This window comes from Triticum urartu, chromosome 4A, assembly GCF_056163025.1.
Source record: "Triticum urartu cultivar PI428250 chromosome 4A, HENAU_Tu73, whole genome shotgun sequence".
In the NCBI taxonomy this organism is placed as follows: Eukaryota; Viridiplantae; Streptophyta; class Magnoliopsida; order Poales; family Poaceae; genus Triticum; species Triticum urartu.
Genome location: NC_141876.1, coordinates 557862047 through 557880656, shown reverse-complemented (window position 1 = coordinate 557880656; position 18610 = coordinate 557862047).

Here is an 18610-nt window from a genome sequence, read left to right as displayed (position 1 = left end):
ATCTGCCGTGACAAAACCACGACAACTGTGGATAGTCTTACTACCAAAGCCACATGACACGATTATGATTGAAATCCCAATGACTCCCACACACAAAAAAAACACGGCATGCTTGTCACACGAATGTAGGAATGTATAAAAGGTTATTTCCCTCTCGTTGAACATAACGGGAGGGTTGTGTAGCTGGTTAGCCTGTTCGCTCATCAAACTTGAGGTCTCGGGTTCGATAACTACACTTGAGAATAATTTGTGCCAGGAGGATTCTTTGACTGGTCAAAATGTTTTCTAGGGTTTGCACGCTTCACACTCTCTCTCCAGTATATATATATATACATGCTAGAGCCTCAGCGCTTGTAGTTGCTCTCTTCACACTCTCTCGCCCTCTCCCGCTGGAGCCTCAGCGCTTGTAGTTGCTCTCTTCACACTCTCTCGCCCTCTCCAGATCTAAACAAGACTTGTTTGGCCTCTCTCTCCCCTCACTGCTGCTCAAAGAGCCGGCAGGATCGGTCCGCCGGGAAGGGAAGGAGGCTTAACGTTGTCGCCATCGGCGAGGGACTACCGGCGCAGCTGTTCACTTTCCACCCAGCGGCGGCGTGGGAGGGCCTCCGACCCCTTCTTCTTCGCCGCCGTCCCGTCGCCCACCGAACCACGTCCCAAGAACCTTAAGGTATAATTTACTTACTCCACATGCATTGCTCTAGCTGCATGTATACCATGAATCTAGGACGTGGTTCAAAGAGGAAAGGAGTGGGGGAAAGTAGTGGGAAAAGTTGTATATAGCATGAATCTAGGACGTGGTTCAAAGAGGAAATGAAGGGGGAAAGTTATATAGCATGAATCTAGGACATGGTTCAAAGTGGAAAGGAATGGGGGAAAGTAGTGGGGAAAGTTGTATCGCATAAATCTAGGACGTGGTTCAAAGAGGAAAGGAAGGGGCGAAAGTACTAGTTCAAAAAGGAAAGGAAGGGATAAGGCTGTAGAGTTTGAGCAGGACTAGATTTGTTGCGCTCACATAGGGAAAGGTGTCTAAAGATAACAAAACTGGGACCAACACAAATATGCTCCTTGGTTGTTTGTTGTTTTTTGCAATAGACTGTGCATGACCACAGTACATCGGTAGATGCACATGGTGCTGGTGCGTCCACTGTCCCGTGCAACTCATTAGCTGTTGTTAATCTAAGGCCCTGTTTGGTTAAAAACTCCCTAGTCCCTACTTGCTTGGTTCCAGGGACTAAACATGGACTAGAGGTTATTAAATGACATGCTAAAAGACCATGTTACCCCTAGTAATGAACTAATAGAGACAACGTGCGATGCGTGGCAGGGGAAACTGTTGGAAAAAGTCCCAAAAAGACTCCCTCAGGGTCTTCTTTCTTTAGTCCCAAATGCCCACTTTTAGTCCGTAAAAGTCCCTCCTGTTTGGTTTAGATGAGACTGACACGGAGTTTTTTTAGTCCCTACTCCAAAATGTCCCTGTAAACAAACACCCTCTAATAATACCGCTGGAAAATTGATGCAATGCCACAGTTAAAAGCAAATTACATGTTTAACAAATTTTATTGTTAATATAATCTCTATGTTAATATTAATCAATGCCACCGTTTGAGAAATGCTACTGTCTTGCTTTCTTTCCCATTTAGATAAGGTAGATGCTTCTTTTTGTTGGCTTCTGTCTCATCCACCATTATTGACCACTAATTGTTTCCTTTGCACCTCTGTGTAAACAGGGTTATCTACTTCACCTCGTTGCCATTGTGACCTTTTGTTGCACTGCAAAAAACACTTCTGTTTTAAGAGTGTTTTGTGCAGTTCAACCAAAATGTCACACCGACAACGTTGCTTGATTGCTTGATCTTAATGGAGATCTTACTTCCTATCCGTTAAGGCGAATTTGGTTCAGATCTTCTTCTTGTGAGTTGTTTGAATTCCGCATCATGAGAGGTCACTACTAGCCTTCTTTCACGTGATTCTGTAGCGTGCTTTCATATGTTGTTCTACTTGTACGATAATGTTGCTTGATTTTAGTGAACTGCACAAATGGAGACAAGACTTCCAATCTATATGTGCACTGTAATATCCCATTGAGGTACGATAAGGATATTTCACAATTGCTGGCCTATATTTTGCCACTTTCATTAGAAAATTAAGTTTAGTACTATACTTGTGCTCCCTAATTGACATGCCAAATCTTACATTGAAGGCGAAGCTTGTCTGTTATTGAACCAAGTGATGAAGGGGAAGAACAAGCGGAAGAAAATTAGGGATGCTAGCATTTAGTAGTCCTCTTGTCTTTGCACAACAGGATCATCTTCCTCTGAAGAATAATATGGAGTACGTGAAGTGACTAGTTCTGATTATGCCAGGATGAAGAAGCCCTGTCTATCTTCTCATCAGAAGGAGCAGTTGAAGGATGGTTACATTACTCCCCACAAGACCAAACTAACTTCAGCTCGGAAGGACTGACAAATCTCCATTTTTTGCTGTGATGCGTGAGTACAATGTTGTTCTAGGATTCTTTCTGGTGAGTTCCATTTTTCTAAAAGTGTGCTCTACATGGACCATGCATGTGCCTGTTGAAACTATCAATTCATAGTACAGTTTGCTTTATACTAATCACTCTTTTGTATTTGTGCAAACAGGGGTGCTCAGCTTGATTTCAATGGGAACTGCACAAAATGTTCATGAATACATCGAATCATTCATTTCCACGACAAGAAAGGAGGTGCTGATAAGTTCAAGGCGTTGCAACATATAAGGGTGAAATCATACAAGCTACGCGCGAATTTGGTTGATTTTGGTGGAACTGCACAAAAAGAACAGCTGGTTTATTTAGCACGAGGTGCCATGTCAATGTCCGAACTGATGGCAAACCCTGCTCATTCCACAATCGTAGGCATTTGATATTTTGGAATGGGACAACCTTGTCAAATTTTGCTCATTGATTTTAGCAAGACATGCGTTTGATATTTTCGAATGGGACATCCTTTGCTGTCAGCAGCGTCAATCAATTTTTTCTTTATTCTTTAGTTGTGAAGTAAATATTGCCTCTGACATCTGAGTCGCTGAGATGCATAATCATCGATTGTTTTGAATGTTCTCTATGAATTGCCAGGCCTGTGTGTTTGATTGCAATGTACAGAAACGCTAAAAAGTTGCTCAAACTCTTTGTACTCCTTCTGTTCCTTTTTACTTTGCACATTGTGAAAGTGCATACTTTTTTGTATAAGATTGGTCAAAGTAGAGATACTTTGACTGCAGACAAAACTTGTATGCAGACTAGAAAGGACCGGAGGGAGTACATGTGAAACTGCTGCAAACAAGGTGATCACCTGATACGTCTCCAACGTATCTATAATTTTTGATTGCTCCATGCTATATTATCTACTGTTTTGGACTATATTGGGCTTTATTTTCCACTTTTATATTATTTTTGGGACTAACCTATTAACCGGAGGCCCAGCCCAGAATTGCTGTTTTTTTGCCTATTTCAGTGTTTCAGATAAACGGAATATCAAACGGAGTCCAAATGGAATAAAATCTTCGGGAACGTGATTTTCTCACCGAACGTGATCCAGCAGACTTGCACCCTGCTGAAAGTGCAACTATCCCTAGGTGGTTTCGGTAATTCATAACAACATATAGCTCATTGAGCTAATGCTATTCCAAGATGATTATTTCAGGAAAGCTCAATGATTGGCATGGCATGGATGTAAAAGTGGAACCCTCAAAATGCTAAGGACAAAGGATTGGCTCAAGCTCAAAAGCTCAAGACTCTTCATTTTATATTTTAGTGATCCAAGATCACATTGAGTCCATAGGAAAAGCCAATACTATCAAGGAGGGATGAGGTGTTGCTTAATGAGCCTCTTGCTTCATGTGCTTAGTGATATGCTCCAAAACAATCAACTACTTTCCCATATCCACATATGACCTAAACCCTAAGCCAAACTCGGTCCTACCGATTCTTCCTATCCGGCGCCACCGAGTTTCACTTGTCATTAGCCACTGCCAAACCCTAGCAATTCGGTTCTACCGATAAGGATCTCGGTCTCACCGAGATGGGATTGCAAACTCTCTGTTTCCCTTTCGTAACTTTTCGGTCTCACCGAAAGAGCGAATCGGTCCCACCGAGATTGCAATGTAAACTCAGTGTTTCCCCTTTGTAACTTTTCGGTCTCACCGAGTTCCACTCGGTCTCACCGAAAGAGCAAATCGGTCCCACCGAGTTCGCCTGACCAACTCTCTGGTTAGCTAATTACCAAATTCGGTCTCACCGAGTTTGTGTAATCGGTCTCACCGAGATTACGTTATGCCCAAACCCTAACCATATCGGTCCTACCGAGTTGCATGTCAGTCCCACCGAAAATCTCTAACGGTCACTAGGTTTACATTTTCGGTCCGACCGAGTTTGTTGATTCGGTCCCACCGAGATTGGAAAACTGTGTGTAACGGTTGGATTTTGTGTGGAGGCTATATATACCCCTCCACCTCCTCTTCATTCGTAAAGAGAGCCATCAGAACACACACACCATTCCAACTCATATGTTCTGAGAGAGAACCACCTACTCATGTGTTGAGACCAAGATATTCCATTCCTACCATATGAATCTTGATCTCTAGCCTTCCCAAGTTTCTTTCCACTCAAATCTTCTTTCCACTAAATCCAAATCCTATGAGAGAGAGTTGAGTGTTGGGGAGACTATCATTTGAAGCACAAGAGCAAGGAGTTCATTACCTACACACCATTTGTTACTTCTTGGAGAGTGGTGTCTCCTAGATTGGCTAGGTGTCACTTGGGAGCCTCCGACAAGATTGTGGAGTTGAACCAAGGAGTTTGTAAGGGCAAGGAGATCGCCTACTTCGTGAAGATCTACCGCTAGTGAGGCAAGTCCTGTGTGGGCGATGGCCATGGTGGGATAGACAAGGTTGCTTCTTCGTGGACCCTTTGTGGGTGGAGCCCTGTGTGGACTCGCGCAACCGTTACCCTTGGGTGGAGCCCTGTGTGGACTCGCGCAACCGTTACCCTTCGTGGGTTGAAGTCTCCATCAACGTGGATGTAGGATAGCACCACCTATCCGAACCACGGGAAAAACATCTGTGTCTCCAATTGCGTTTGAATTCTCCAAACCCTTCCCTTTACATTCTTGCAAGTTGCATGTTTTACTTTCCGCTGCCTATATACTCTTTGCATGCTTGCTTGAATCATGTTATGATTGCTTGACTTGTCCTAAATTAGCTAAAATCTGCCAAGAAATAAAATTGGGAAAAGGTTAAGCTTTTATTTGGTCAAGTAGTCTAATCACCCCCCTCTAGACATACTTTCGATCCTACACCTGCTCCAACGAACAAAAGAGGTGGTCATGAGGGTGGGGGGCGCCCCCCCTAGGGCGCGCCCCCCTGCCTCGTGGGCCCCTCGTTGCTCCTCTGGCGTACTTCTTCCTCCTATATATACACACGTACCCCCAAACGATTAGAACAGGAGCTAAAAACCTAATTCCACCGCCGCAACTTTCTGTATCCACGAGATCCCATCTTGGGGCCTGTTCCGGAGCTCCGCCGGAAGAGGGCCGTCATCACGGAGGGCTTCTACATCATCCTAGCCCCTCCGATGAAGTGTGAGTAGTTTACCTCAGACCTTCGGGTCCATAGTTAGTAGCTAGATGGCTTCTTCTCTCTCTTTGAATCAAAAAACAAAGTTCTCCCCCTCTCTTGTGGAGATCTAGTCGATGTGATCTTCTTTTTGCGGTGTGTTTGTTGAGACTGATGAATTGTGGGTTTATGATCAAGTCTATCTATGAATAATATTTGATTCTTCTCTGAATTCTTTTATGTATGATTGGTTATCTTTACAACTCTCTTCGAATTATCCGTTTGGTTTGGCCAACTAGATTGGTAATTCTTGCCATGGGAGAAGTGCTTAGCTTTGGGTTCGATCTTGCGGTGTCCTTACCTAGTGACAGAAGGGGCAGCAAGGCACGTATTGTATCGTTGCCATCGAGGATAACAAGATGGGGTTTATTTCATATTGCCTGAATTTATCTCTCTACATCATGTCATCTTGCTTAAGGCGTTACTCTGTTTTTAACTTAATACTCTAGATGCATGCTGGATAGCGGTCGATGAGTGGAGTAAGAGTAGTAGATGCAGAATCGTTTCGATCTACTTGTTACGGACGTGATGCCTATATACATAATCATGCCTAGATATTCTCACAACTATGCTCAATTCTGTCAATTGCTCAAAAGTAATTTGTTCACCCACCGTAGAATACTTATGCTCTTGAGAGAAGCCACTAGTGAAACCTATGGCCCCCGGGTCTATTCTCATCATATCAATCTCCATCACTTTAATCTTGCTTTGCTTTTTTACTTTGCTTTTACTTTTTACTTTGCATCTTTATACCAAAAATACCAAAAATATTATATCTATCAGATCTCACTCTCGTAAGTGACCGTGAAGGGATTGACAACCCCTAATCGCGTTGGTTGCGAGTAGCTATCGCTTTGTGCAGGTACGAGGGACTTGAGCGTGGGCTCCTACTAGATTGATACCTTGATTCTCAAAAACTAAGGGAAATACTTACGCTACTCTGCTGCATCATCCCTTCCTCTTCGGGGAAAACCAACGCAAGCTCAAGGCGTAGCATCACCCTGGGAATAATGCTAGTACGTATTGTTTTGCATTTTCATCCAATGTCAATGATACAGGAATTCGAACTAATCAAAATAAATTCATTCATACACGGTCGGATTTCATATAAACATGCTGGATTTCATTACATTTCATACATTCTTCAACTAAAAAGGGGTGCGATGTAGGTATAATTAATTAACCGAAGCTACCCACATTTGTCCCGCTGAGCCGAACAGAAGCTTCACTGACTTAACTGCAGGTGCAGTTGCGTAACTGACATGTGGCCTGTTGGGCCCACGTGTCAGTCAGCCAACTGCACCAGCAGTTTAGTAGAAGCAGCGTTCTTCTCCAGCGCAGCTCTCCAACTCCACGTCGCCGCCAAGAAGCTAACCGGCCGTCAATGATCAACCCGCCTAGCTTGGCTTCAACCGGAGGGTAGCATCGGTGGCCTTACTTGGACCCGAGTGGCGGCGACCTACCGTGTTCTACTCTTCCTCGTTTTCTATGTGGCGCGGCCTCGTTGGCAGCGGGGCGGGGCCTCGGCGGAGCCGGCGATGTCCTATGTCTCGTTGCCGACAGGGTGGGGCCTCGGTTGAGCCGGCGATGTCCTCTGCCTCGTTGTTGGTGGGGCGGGGCCTCGGCGGAACCGGCGGTGTCCTCTGCCTCATTGTTGGCGCCGCGGGGCCTCGGCGGAGCAGGGCCTCGTCGACGCCAGTGGAGCGGGGACTCGTCGGAGCCGGCATTGTCCTCTGCCTCATCCTCGGTCTCGCCAAACAGCGCCTCTCCCGCTTCATCGCCCTCTTTGCTAGCCTCTTTGTAGGCGGTCGCAGCCTCCGCCACCTGCATGCGGTACCGCAAGTGCTCGAGGCGGCCCTTGCGGGCGGAGCGGTATGAGTCGAGAAGCGCCTCCTGCTCCGCCCGCTCCGCGGCGATCTGCTCCTCCACCTGCAGGTGCTCCTGGAGGAGATGGTGGTTGTAGGCGGCGTCGGCCTGCGCCTCCCGGAACTGCTCCTCACGCATCTGACTCACCCTATCCATATATTGGGCACGGGCCTCGCCGATGGTCATGGTGCAATGCACCGGCGAGGATGGCGCGGAGGAGGGGGTTGGCGCCGGATCGTCGACTACCATGTTCTTCATTGGGATGTCGTCGTCCTCCGGCTACCTGTCGGCTAGCCGGTTGGCAGCAATGGCTGCCATCTCCTTGTGGTCCGTCGTCCGCCCGTCCCGAAGAGCGTTGGAGCGCGAGGAAGCCATGGTGGGCAGTAGTGGTGTGGAGAGGAGAAAGGGAATGGATGCGGATGACTGTGGCTATGGCTGGCGCAGCAGTTTATATAGCAATGGTGGGCGGGCGGAGGGACGGACGTGTGGCGCCGGAGTAGCCACCTCGGCAACTGCGTATCATTAATCTGGGCGGAAGATGGACGGACGGAAGGCACTTGTGTCGTTTGAAGGCGGAGCAATTGCCTGCACCGGGAAGCGGGGCAGGCGACGCTGACTGTTTCCGGCGGAAAGCGCGCACGGGCGAGGAGATGACTTTACTTGGAGAGGATGACAATGGGGACCCACCAGGTCCATAGCCTCACATACGCAAGTGCCTCCTTATTATTTATATATATATATAACTAAAATTTATTTTGCTTCCTCCTGGTTTCCCGACATCACGGTCCCACACCATTGTCAACCTATGTAGTAGTCAATAAACGAGAGAATTGCACAAGAAGCGGCCGATAGCTGGGACCAAGCAGCTCGAGCAGTATTTGTGTTTTTGAGGTGTGAGCACTGCAGAGTTTTTCGATGTTTAGCCCAGATATTAATTTTTCTCCTCTGAACAACAACGAAAACAGCGCTGCAGGTATTAACTGGGCGGGCTGTGGCCTGTCTAGCCCAGGCCAGATATCCAGCCCAGATATTAATTTTTTTCAAGCTGAAAATGGCTAGCCCAGCTATACTTTTTTTAGGAATATCCAGGCAAGGTCAAGTTGTTATTCTCCGCCCCGCTGGGCTGCAAATCTTTCCTAGGAGGGATGCATTAGGCTTAACAAGAAAATGGGCTTTAAGAAATAATAAATGGGATGTAATTATAAAAACTGGGCAGTAACTATAAAAAAATGCACCAAACACATGATTACTTTATAAAATATTATTTTTGGATATTGAAAATTTTAATTTCATTAATTGTTCCGAGCGCAATGTTTCATTGGATTTTTACGTAATATAAATTTATATTGAAATTGTATTTAATCTGACTAGAAATTTTGGGATAAAAATATTTCGGATCCCATGAAAATGTGGGAAATTTTATTGAATTTTGTTTTGAACGGTTGGTTGAAATGGGCTGTACTTTTAACAAACTGTAAATGGGTTGTAGTAAATTCCATTAGAATTCAAAAATGGGCTACACATTCTTACAAATCTCAAATGGGCTATAAGTTCTCTGCCACACACTTCTGGCCTTACTAAGTTGACGCGTCCCCTAAAAAACAGAGTTGACGCGTATGCAAGGCTTTGTCAACTTATAGTCAATACACGGTTCTAGCAGCAGTGGCCATTGGATGTCCATCCAACGGATGCCGTGCTTATTCTTGAATCTCGGATATTCTAGCTTCACCTGCCCAAAAAAATGATTCCTCCCCCTGACATCTGGGGCCCACCGTTTTGGAAGCTGGCCTGTGGGCCTACTAAGTTGACGTACCAAGGGCTTTGTCAACTTAGTCAATATAAATGATTCTAGTTGCAGTGACCGTACGATGTCCATCCAACGGCCATCGTGCTTCTTCAACCTCTGGTCTTCTTGCTCCAGCCGCCCAAAGCAACGCCGGTCGTGCCGCCTGCTCCTGCCTCCCGTGGCAGGTTGTGCTGCCGCGGAGGTCTCACCGCCCCCTACTACTCCCACCGATGGCCAGGCCATCCCTCCACTCACCCACACCCCCTGTTATTCTACAGGGACGGTAGTGCAGCCGAACCAGTGAACCCTCGTACTCATCTCCGTGTGTGCATCCACTGCCGTGTCTTCCCCGGCTCCACGTCGTCCGCTTCCTAGGCCTCGCCGTCGTCCACCGCCCTGGTGCTCTCGGAGCGGCGTGGTCAACATGGTCAAGGAACGACTTCCATCGGACGTGGACTGTATGTGGAGAGTCTGACAGCTGGGTCCACGGCAGCCGCAAGGAAGTGCCTCCTTATTACGTGCAAAATGATTATTCCTCCACCTGACAACGGGGACCCACCGGACGGGCCACCGTATTTCACGAAAAAATGATTTGCCCCCTAACTGTTGGGACCCACGAGCTACATCTTCGCACGCAAGGAAGTGCGTCCGGGAAAAAACGATTCGCCCCCCTGACTACTGGGACCCACCAGCTACATCTTCGCACGCAAGGAAGTGCCTGACAATCGGGACCCACCTGGTCGAAGCGTACATAGCGTTGTCATTCTGGTCGCAAACGTGTACGTACACATATACTGGTGGATGTAGAGGCGTGCATGTGTCGTAGTAGAGGCGCGTACGTGTCATTGTAGAGGCGCGCACGTAGCATGTACACGTACGTACAGCGGCCAGGGTGCAAGAAAGAAAATACGGCCATGTATGTGTACATACGGGTAGGGTCTCGAACGCCTACTCGCGCATACGTACGGCCAGGGCTCGTGTACATGGCTGGGTCGGAACGGAGAAACAATGTCGTCGTCGTGTTCATGGGGAGGCAACGGAATGCGTCGTGTTCATCGGGAGGCAACGGAACGCGTGGAAGCCAACCGGCTGGGTCAGAACGGAATGCGTGGTCGTGTTCATCGGAGGGCTTGGATGGAAAAGGCGATGGTAATGAGGCCTGGCGTACCGCAAAACGGAGGAAACAGACCTCCTACGTTCGGAACAGGGTCCTGTTGATCGGGAGGGGTGTGGCGTACCGCAAAACGGAGGAAACTGACCTCCTACAGTCGAAACGGGGGTCTTGTTGATCGGGAGGGGTGTGGCGTACCGCAAAACGGACGAAACGGACCTCCTACGGTCGAAACGGTCGTCCTGTTCATCGGGAGGGGTGTGGCGTACCGCAAAACGGACGAAACGGACCTCCTACGGTCGAAACAGCGGTCCTGTTCATCGGGAGGGCTGTGGCGTACCGCAAAACGGGACTCCATGGGATACTGTTCATCCCCACCGTCGACCTCCTCCAACCTCCACGGGCTACCATCGACCTCCTCCAGCCTCCACGGGCTCTTGTTCATCCAGCCTCCACCGCGCGCTACTCCACCGGCTATTGTTCAACCACCCATCCACGGGCACCCCTCCACCGTCTATTGTTCATCCAGCCCTCCACATCACGGGGTCCTGTTCAACCACCCCTCCACGGGCACCCCTCCATCGTCTACTGTTCATCCAGCCCTCCACCACACCACGGGGTCCTGTTCATCCAGAGGCAACACCACCGCTCACTGTTCATCCAACCCCCCTCCCCCCCCCCCAAACGCTCACTATTCATCCCAGAGGCAGCATCGATCGGCTTCAGTTAGCAGCAATAGCAAAGGAATCGCTCGATCGGGTTCAATTAACAGCCATCGATCGATCGCTCGGGTTCAGTAACGCGTAGCCTGAAGTGCAATCGCTCGGGTTCAGTTAGAGCCCAACGCCTCGCACACACGCGCGTACGTGTACGAGAGAAACGCGCATCGCTCGGCCCCCGACCTCCCACCGTAACCGGGAACTCCCCGAAATTTTCCTCCCCCTCGCTTCTACCACGGTTTTTTGCGTCATGGACGGCCCAAAGAATGTCATGCAGCTGCGTCTCCGGCCCGCCCAGGACGAAAAGCCCATTTTCTGTCATGATTTTTTGTCATAGAAGTAGGATCCCACCACATCTATGATGATACCGGGTTTTGTCACAATTATCGTCATAGAAGTGTCATATGCATGACAGAAAAAAATTCGTTCGGCCCAAAATGTCACGGATGCGTCTTTTTTTTGTAGTGTATCATGCCATCTTTTAACTTTTTCTTTAAACAACTTGGCATTCCCATAGGCTTGGGTTATCCATTCATCAAGTGAGCTAATGTCAAATAACCTCTTCTCACCGGCAAGTTCGAGATCATAATTGAGCTCTTTAATAGCCCAATATGCCTTATGTTCTAGCTCAAGAGGTAAGTGACATGCATTTCCATAAACCATTTTATACGGAGACATACCCATAGGATTTTTATAAGCAGTTCTATAAGCCCATAATGCATCATCAAGTTTCTTAGACCAATTCTTTCTAGATCTATTAACAGTCTTTTGCAAAATTAATTTAAGCTCTCTATTACTCAATTCTACTTGACCACTAGACTGAGGATGCTATGGAGATGCAATTCTATGGTTGACATCATATTTAGCAAGCATTTTACGGAAAGCACCATGAATAAAGTGTGAACCACCATCAGTCATTAAATATCTAGGGACGTGCTACCTCTTGAGCACTGCGTTGGTTTTCCCTTGAAGAGGAAAGGGTGATGTAGCAAAGTAGCATAAGTATTTCCCTCAGTTTTTGAGAACCAAGGTATTAATCAAGTAGGAGACTACACGCAAGTCACCACGAACCTACACAAACAAATAAGAACCTCGCAACCAACGCGATAAAGGGGTTGTCAATCCCTTCACAGTCACTTACGAGAGTGAGATCTGATAGAGATAATAAGATAAATATTTTTGGTATTTTTACGATATAGATTGAAAGTAAAGATTGCAAAGTAAAATAGATTGGAAACTTATATGATAGAAGATAGACCCGGGGGCCATAGTTTTCACTAGTGGCTTCTCTCAAGATAGCATAAGTATTACGGTGGGTGAACAAATTACTGTCGAGCAATTGATAGAAAAGTGCATAATTATGAGAATATCTAGGCATGATCATGTATATAGGCATCATGTCCGCAACAAGTAGACCGAAACGATTCTGCATCTACTACTATTACTCCACAACTCGACCGCTATCCAGCATGCATCTAGAGTATTAAGTTCATAAGAACAGAGTAACACATTAGGCAAGATGACATGATGTAGCAGGATAAACTCAAGCAATATGATATAAACCCCATCATTTTATCCTCAATGGCAACAATACAATATGTGCCTTGCTAACCCTACTGTCACTGGGAAAGGAGACCGCAAGATTGAACCCAAAGCTAAGCACTTCTCCCATTGCAAGAAAGATTAATCTAGTGGGCCAAACCAAACTGATAATTCGAAGAGACTTCCAAAGATAACAAATGATACATAAAATATTTCAGAGAAGAATCAAATATTGTTTATAGATAGACTTGATCATAAACCCACAATTCATCGGATCTCAACAAACACACCGCAAAAAGAATTACATCGAGTAGATCTCCAAGAAGATCGAGGGGAACTTTGTATTGAGATCCAAAGAGAGAGAAGAAGCCATCTAGCTAATAACTATGGACCCGAAGGTTTGTGGTAAACTACTCACACATCATCGGAGAGGCTATGATGTTGATGTAGAAGCCCTCCGTGATCGATTCCCCCTCCGGCGGAGCTCCGGAATAGTCCCCAAGATGGGATCTCTTGGGTACAGAAGCTTGCGGCGGTGGAAATAGGGTTTCGTGGTGCTCCTGGATGTTTTGGGGTATATATATATATAGGAGGAAGGAGTAGGTCGGTGGAGTTGTGAGGGGCCCACGAGGGTGGGGGCGCGCCTCCCTGCCTCGTGGCCTCCTCGCTCCTTTCTTGACATCTACTCCAAGTCCCGTGGATCATGTTTCTTCCAAAAATAACTCTCCCAAAGGTTTTATTCCGTTTGGATTCCATTTGACATTCCTTCTCTGCGAAACACTGAAATAGGCAAAAAACAGCAATTTGCACTGGGCCTTGGGTTAGTAGGTTAGTCCCAAAAATAATATAAAAGTGTATAATAAAGCCCATTAAACATCTAAAATAGATAATATAATAGCATGGAACAATCAAAAATTATAGATACGTTGGAGACGTATCAAGTATCCCCAAGCTTAATTCCTGCTCGTCCTCGAGTAGGTAAATGATAAAAACAGATTTTTTTTTTTGATGTGTAATGCTACCTAGCATAATTCTCAATGTAATTTTATTTATTGTGGCATGAATATTCAGATCCGAGAGATTCAAGACAATAGTTTAATATTCACATAAAAATAATAATACTTCAAGCATACTAACTAAGAAATCATGTCTTCTAAAAATAACATGGCCAAAGAAAGTTCATCCCTACAAAATCATATAGTTTGGTCATGCTCCATTTTCGTCACACAAGAATGCTCTCATCATGCACAACCCCGATGACAAGCCAAGCAATTGTTTCATACTTTAGTAATCTCAAACGTTATTCAATTTTCACGCAATACATGAGCGTGAGCCATGGATATAGCACTATGGGTGGAATAGAATATAATGATGGGGGTTATGTGGAGAAGACAAAAAAGGAGAAAGTCTCACATCAATGCGGCTAATCAATGGACTAGGGAGATGCCCATCAAGTGATGTCAATGCAAGGAGTAGGGATTGCCATGCAACGGATGCACTAGAGCTATAAATGTATGAAAGCTCACACTACAAGAAATATGTCAACTTGTGACCACCACTATTGGTCACTGAATGGTCACAAATTTCCATTTGTGACCTTTTTGTGACCAAAAACATAAGGTCAAAAGCTGGCCCTCATAAACTGACTATAGCGACCTTTCTTCTGGAATGGTCGAAGACATTTAATCCAAAATACGTCTACTGTTTTATTTTGGTCACTAGCAACCTCCCCAGGCCACGTAGGCATCTAGCGTGGCAATCTGACGTGGCACAAGATTCAGCCTAGTCCAATTCGGTGTTTATATGGGCCGAGCCCATTAATTCAGCCTTTTTATATATTTTTTCCTGTGAATTTTTGGTCGACTTCATGGGCTAAGCCCAACAATTCGGCCTTTTATTTTTCTAGGCCATGGCCCTTTTGCGGACCATTTCGTTAAGCCTTTTTGTTCGGGTTTCCCAGAAGTAAACAATGTTCCAGTCCACTATTATTTGGGTCGTTGCCTTTTTAGAGCCCATATATTATTTGGTCCAATAGACCATTTGGTCTTTTTATTCACTGATTTCTAGTTTACACACTTGAACAGCAAACACTCAATAATTCTCTTGATTAAATGATTAAATTTAGAAATCATTCAGCCAAATAAACACAACAGCGCATACAATCCGCACGTCCAACATCAACTAAAACAAGCAAAAACAGATACACAAGCACATACAAGTGTGCTTACAAGAAAAAACAGATACACAAGCACCAAAACATGGTGCAACATCAACTAAAACGGGAGTGCGCATCTCCAGGCCTCTTCTAATCTTCCGTCACAGCAGCAGCAGCCTAAACAACATTAGATCCTGATCCAGATCACCAAAAAGAAACATTATTAAATGTTTAGAGACAATGCCATCAACATGAGGCGGTAATCCAACTTAACACTTTGTCAACATATTTTACATGTGCAAAGGTATTGAGACAATGACATCAACAAGAGAATGCCTCTTGTAATTGCTGTACGCAACTCTATATGTACCATGTACTGAACACTAAGGAAGTACCAACTACAGTTTCAGTAAAACTACGTTGATCAAAGGGACCAGGATAAACAAATAGTTGAGAGCTCTTTCTTTTTGTTTGAGCAGTCATGGGCTCGCAGAGAAGGTATAGCTACAGAAGTAGAATATGACCAGTTAGTATATTGCAGAGAAGGTTTTTGTGCATCAGCACTGAATCAAAGAACATATTCTCAATAATTTAGACACATCGTTTCCAGTTGTTGCAACATCAGCTTAAGGCTGCTTCTCTATTCTCAATAATTTGTGCATTAGTCATTTCTACAGTTTTAGTAAAACTATAAGAACACAAAGTAAAACTACAAAAACTATAGTTTCAGTCGAATTATATGTACCATGTACGCATAGATTCAAGTATGATACTAAGTGAGCAGGTAGAATCATCCAAGCATGGAGGAAAGTGTCTCACCTGCGGCAACTGACCAGGAGCGAAGTTGAGCATGGCCGGGGCAGGAGCAGCTGGAGTAGCACGGCCGGCCTTGAGGTCTGGGGCATCCACAGCCTACCTGGCATCGGGTGCCCAGACCGAGGGGAGCATCGGGGCGTGCCTGCACGAGGAAGGAAAGCAGCATCAGAGAGTTGAAGGGAAGAAATCAAAGATGAGGGTACCTTGAGGAGCAGAGCAGAGCAGAAGTACTATAAATTAACAGGGCAAGGGTCATTATTATCCTGGTGGCATTGACAGGCTGCAAAATTGCCTCTACAGTTTATTGTTTAGCTATGATAAATAAGTTGGTACAAGAATGATTGTGGCAACAGTAGATACAGTAAGAATGCAAAGTACATTTAGTGAGAATTGTATTCTTATAATTAAGCTACCGGCAGAGAAGCAGAAAAATGCCGAACATACTAAGGCACTGACTGTAGTACAGAAAGCACTCCAAATTCAGATGTGCTGGACCAATTCAGAACTTCAGATCAGCTCAGAACTGTTTCCCTGATCAGTTCATCCATTGCTAACAAATCTATACAGAAAGTAATAAATTGTACCCCCTAATAGAGACCAGGAATTGGGCCAAACAGCTTGTGTCAACTGGCTACCATTCGAATTATTATTGTACCATGGCATAGAAAAAAATCAGTAACCTCACTTCTACAAATTAACCTAGTGCTGTTGTACTCCTACACCATTCAAGCTCATGGTCGGATAAACAATACTAATAAGTAATAACCCATAGATAGCATGGTACAGAAGCAAGCAACCAGTTAATACTAGCTATCTGAAGGAACAGCAAACAGTGACAATTGACAGCAGCTGAAGAAAAATACGATCCTACTGCTACTCTCATCCATTAAACTGACATCATATAATACAAGCTATCTCAAGGAAGGAGAGAAGGGAATATGGGGTTGGCGTCGGTGAGGAGGTGTATGATCTCCATGGTGTGCTTGATGATGCGGGCCGGCATGACATTCTTCCTGTTCTGCTTGGCCTAGTAGCGCCCCGCCAGGACAAAATCAAATCAGTAACTGATGAGTCAAAGACCAATCAATCTTAATATGTCGACTGACGCTTCTGAATTTACTTTAAGAAACGTATTCTCACTTACAGATTTTCTCCATCAAGTACAGGGACGAAGCTACCGTAAACGGCCTTGACGAGAATGTTCGCCTTCAATGACCTGACAAACATGATTTGAGATGGCAAGTAGTTTCTCAGCAAGGTAAGATAGATAGATGACACTCCCTCCATCCCACAAGAAAAGATGTTATTACATCAAAAATACTGAAACAACATGGCGCAGTACACTGTAATTAGAAGCACGTGCAGATTTAAGATCGATGTGTGCATTCCTGAAGGCGTCTTGGCAGAAGTGAGTGCTGAGCTTCCCGTCCGCACCCTTGACCAGGTAGAAGTAGACAGTGGTCTGCTCCGACAGGCCGTCGTCGACCAGCACGAGTAGCCCGAACGGGCCAAGCAAGCCCCACCCCGCCGCGTCGGCGCTCGCGCTGAAAAGAGAGGATCAATGAAACTGAGAAACTTGTCCGAGTAGAACTAGATAGAACAATACTGAATGTCTATCTAGGATAAATTTCACAACGATTTGAGCTGGATTTTAAGAACTAAGAAAGCTAAGAGCTAAGAAAGCACAACCATGTAAGCTGCAGTTTGAGAGCTAAAGAAAAAACATGTGGCTGTACTGAAGAAAAAGAAAGGTGCTCAGCTACAACACCAACTGTTGTACTATGTGAGCTACAATTTTCAAATCAAAGAACAAAAGTCTGTAGGAATGATCCGACTACTCATCACAGAAATCTCATATTATACTGAAAAATGGCAACTCTTGTTTGGATAGGAAAGTTCTAAGCAATTCAGTTCAGACAACCACCCCAAAAAAATCATGTGTTTTATGAAAATTCTAGTGCAAAGAAACATGACTGAGTGCGCCACACCAACATAAGCAACTTACTACAGTACCAACTAATCTGCCACTTTGCCCCTCAAAAAGAAACAATCTGCCACTTTGGCCCCTATTTTTGTAGCATTTCAGTTATAGAAACTGCAACTTTAATTGCTAAAACATGTCGCTAGTACATTGAAAACTGGTTTATACACAGGCAGTAACTGTGGTGAATGTACACTTGGAGCTATACCAGGATGTAAAAGGTTCTTACCAGTAACCGCAGTCAGTAACCAAGCCATGCCTTGCTTGTCTACTCACAGCTAGTTGGGTAGCCTCGGCAGTTCAGAATCTTCTTAGGAGCGCAATGCATTCGTCTCGTTCATCCACCACCCTAAACATTCAAGTAAACGGAAGTGAGAGCTGGGAGCTAACTTAAGAGAGACTGCAGTGAATGAAATTAACAACTAGTTTTTTAATGGCTAGGGGTACACACAGCACATATATACAGTTAGAAAAATTGAGCAGCGGTGGGGGGATTAAGTGGAGATGCTACATCCTCTTCATAGGAGACAATTCATAGGCAGCACTCAAGGTTTTTTTGGTGGCAATTGTTCTCGATCTAATTGTGCAAATGAATTCAAAACATCAAATGGATTGCAAATGAATTGATTCTAGGATGCAAATCAAATCATCTAAAGATGGACACACAGAGCATCTCTAAAGACAGACACACAGAGCATGGCAAGGACCAGATGCTACACAGAGCTACCACCTAGGCAGATGGGATCGAGCGGGGGGCAAAAAGAGAGAGTGGGAGGTGGATGGCCGACGACCTGAAAACGCGCCAGGCAGCAGAGCCGGCGCCTAGAGGTCTTCGCGACGACGACCCCGGCACTCTGCGTGAGGAGGGAGGGAAGCCACAACGCATCAGGTAAGGGAATTGAAGAGAAAGGAAGAGCAAATCGGGAGAATATCTTACCTCGACGAGCAGTAGAAGGACGCAGACGGCCGAGCGGAAGTAGACGAC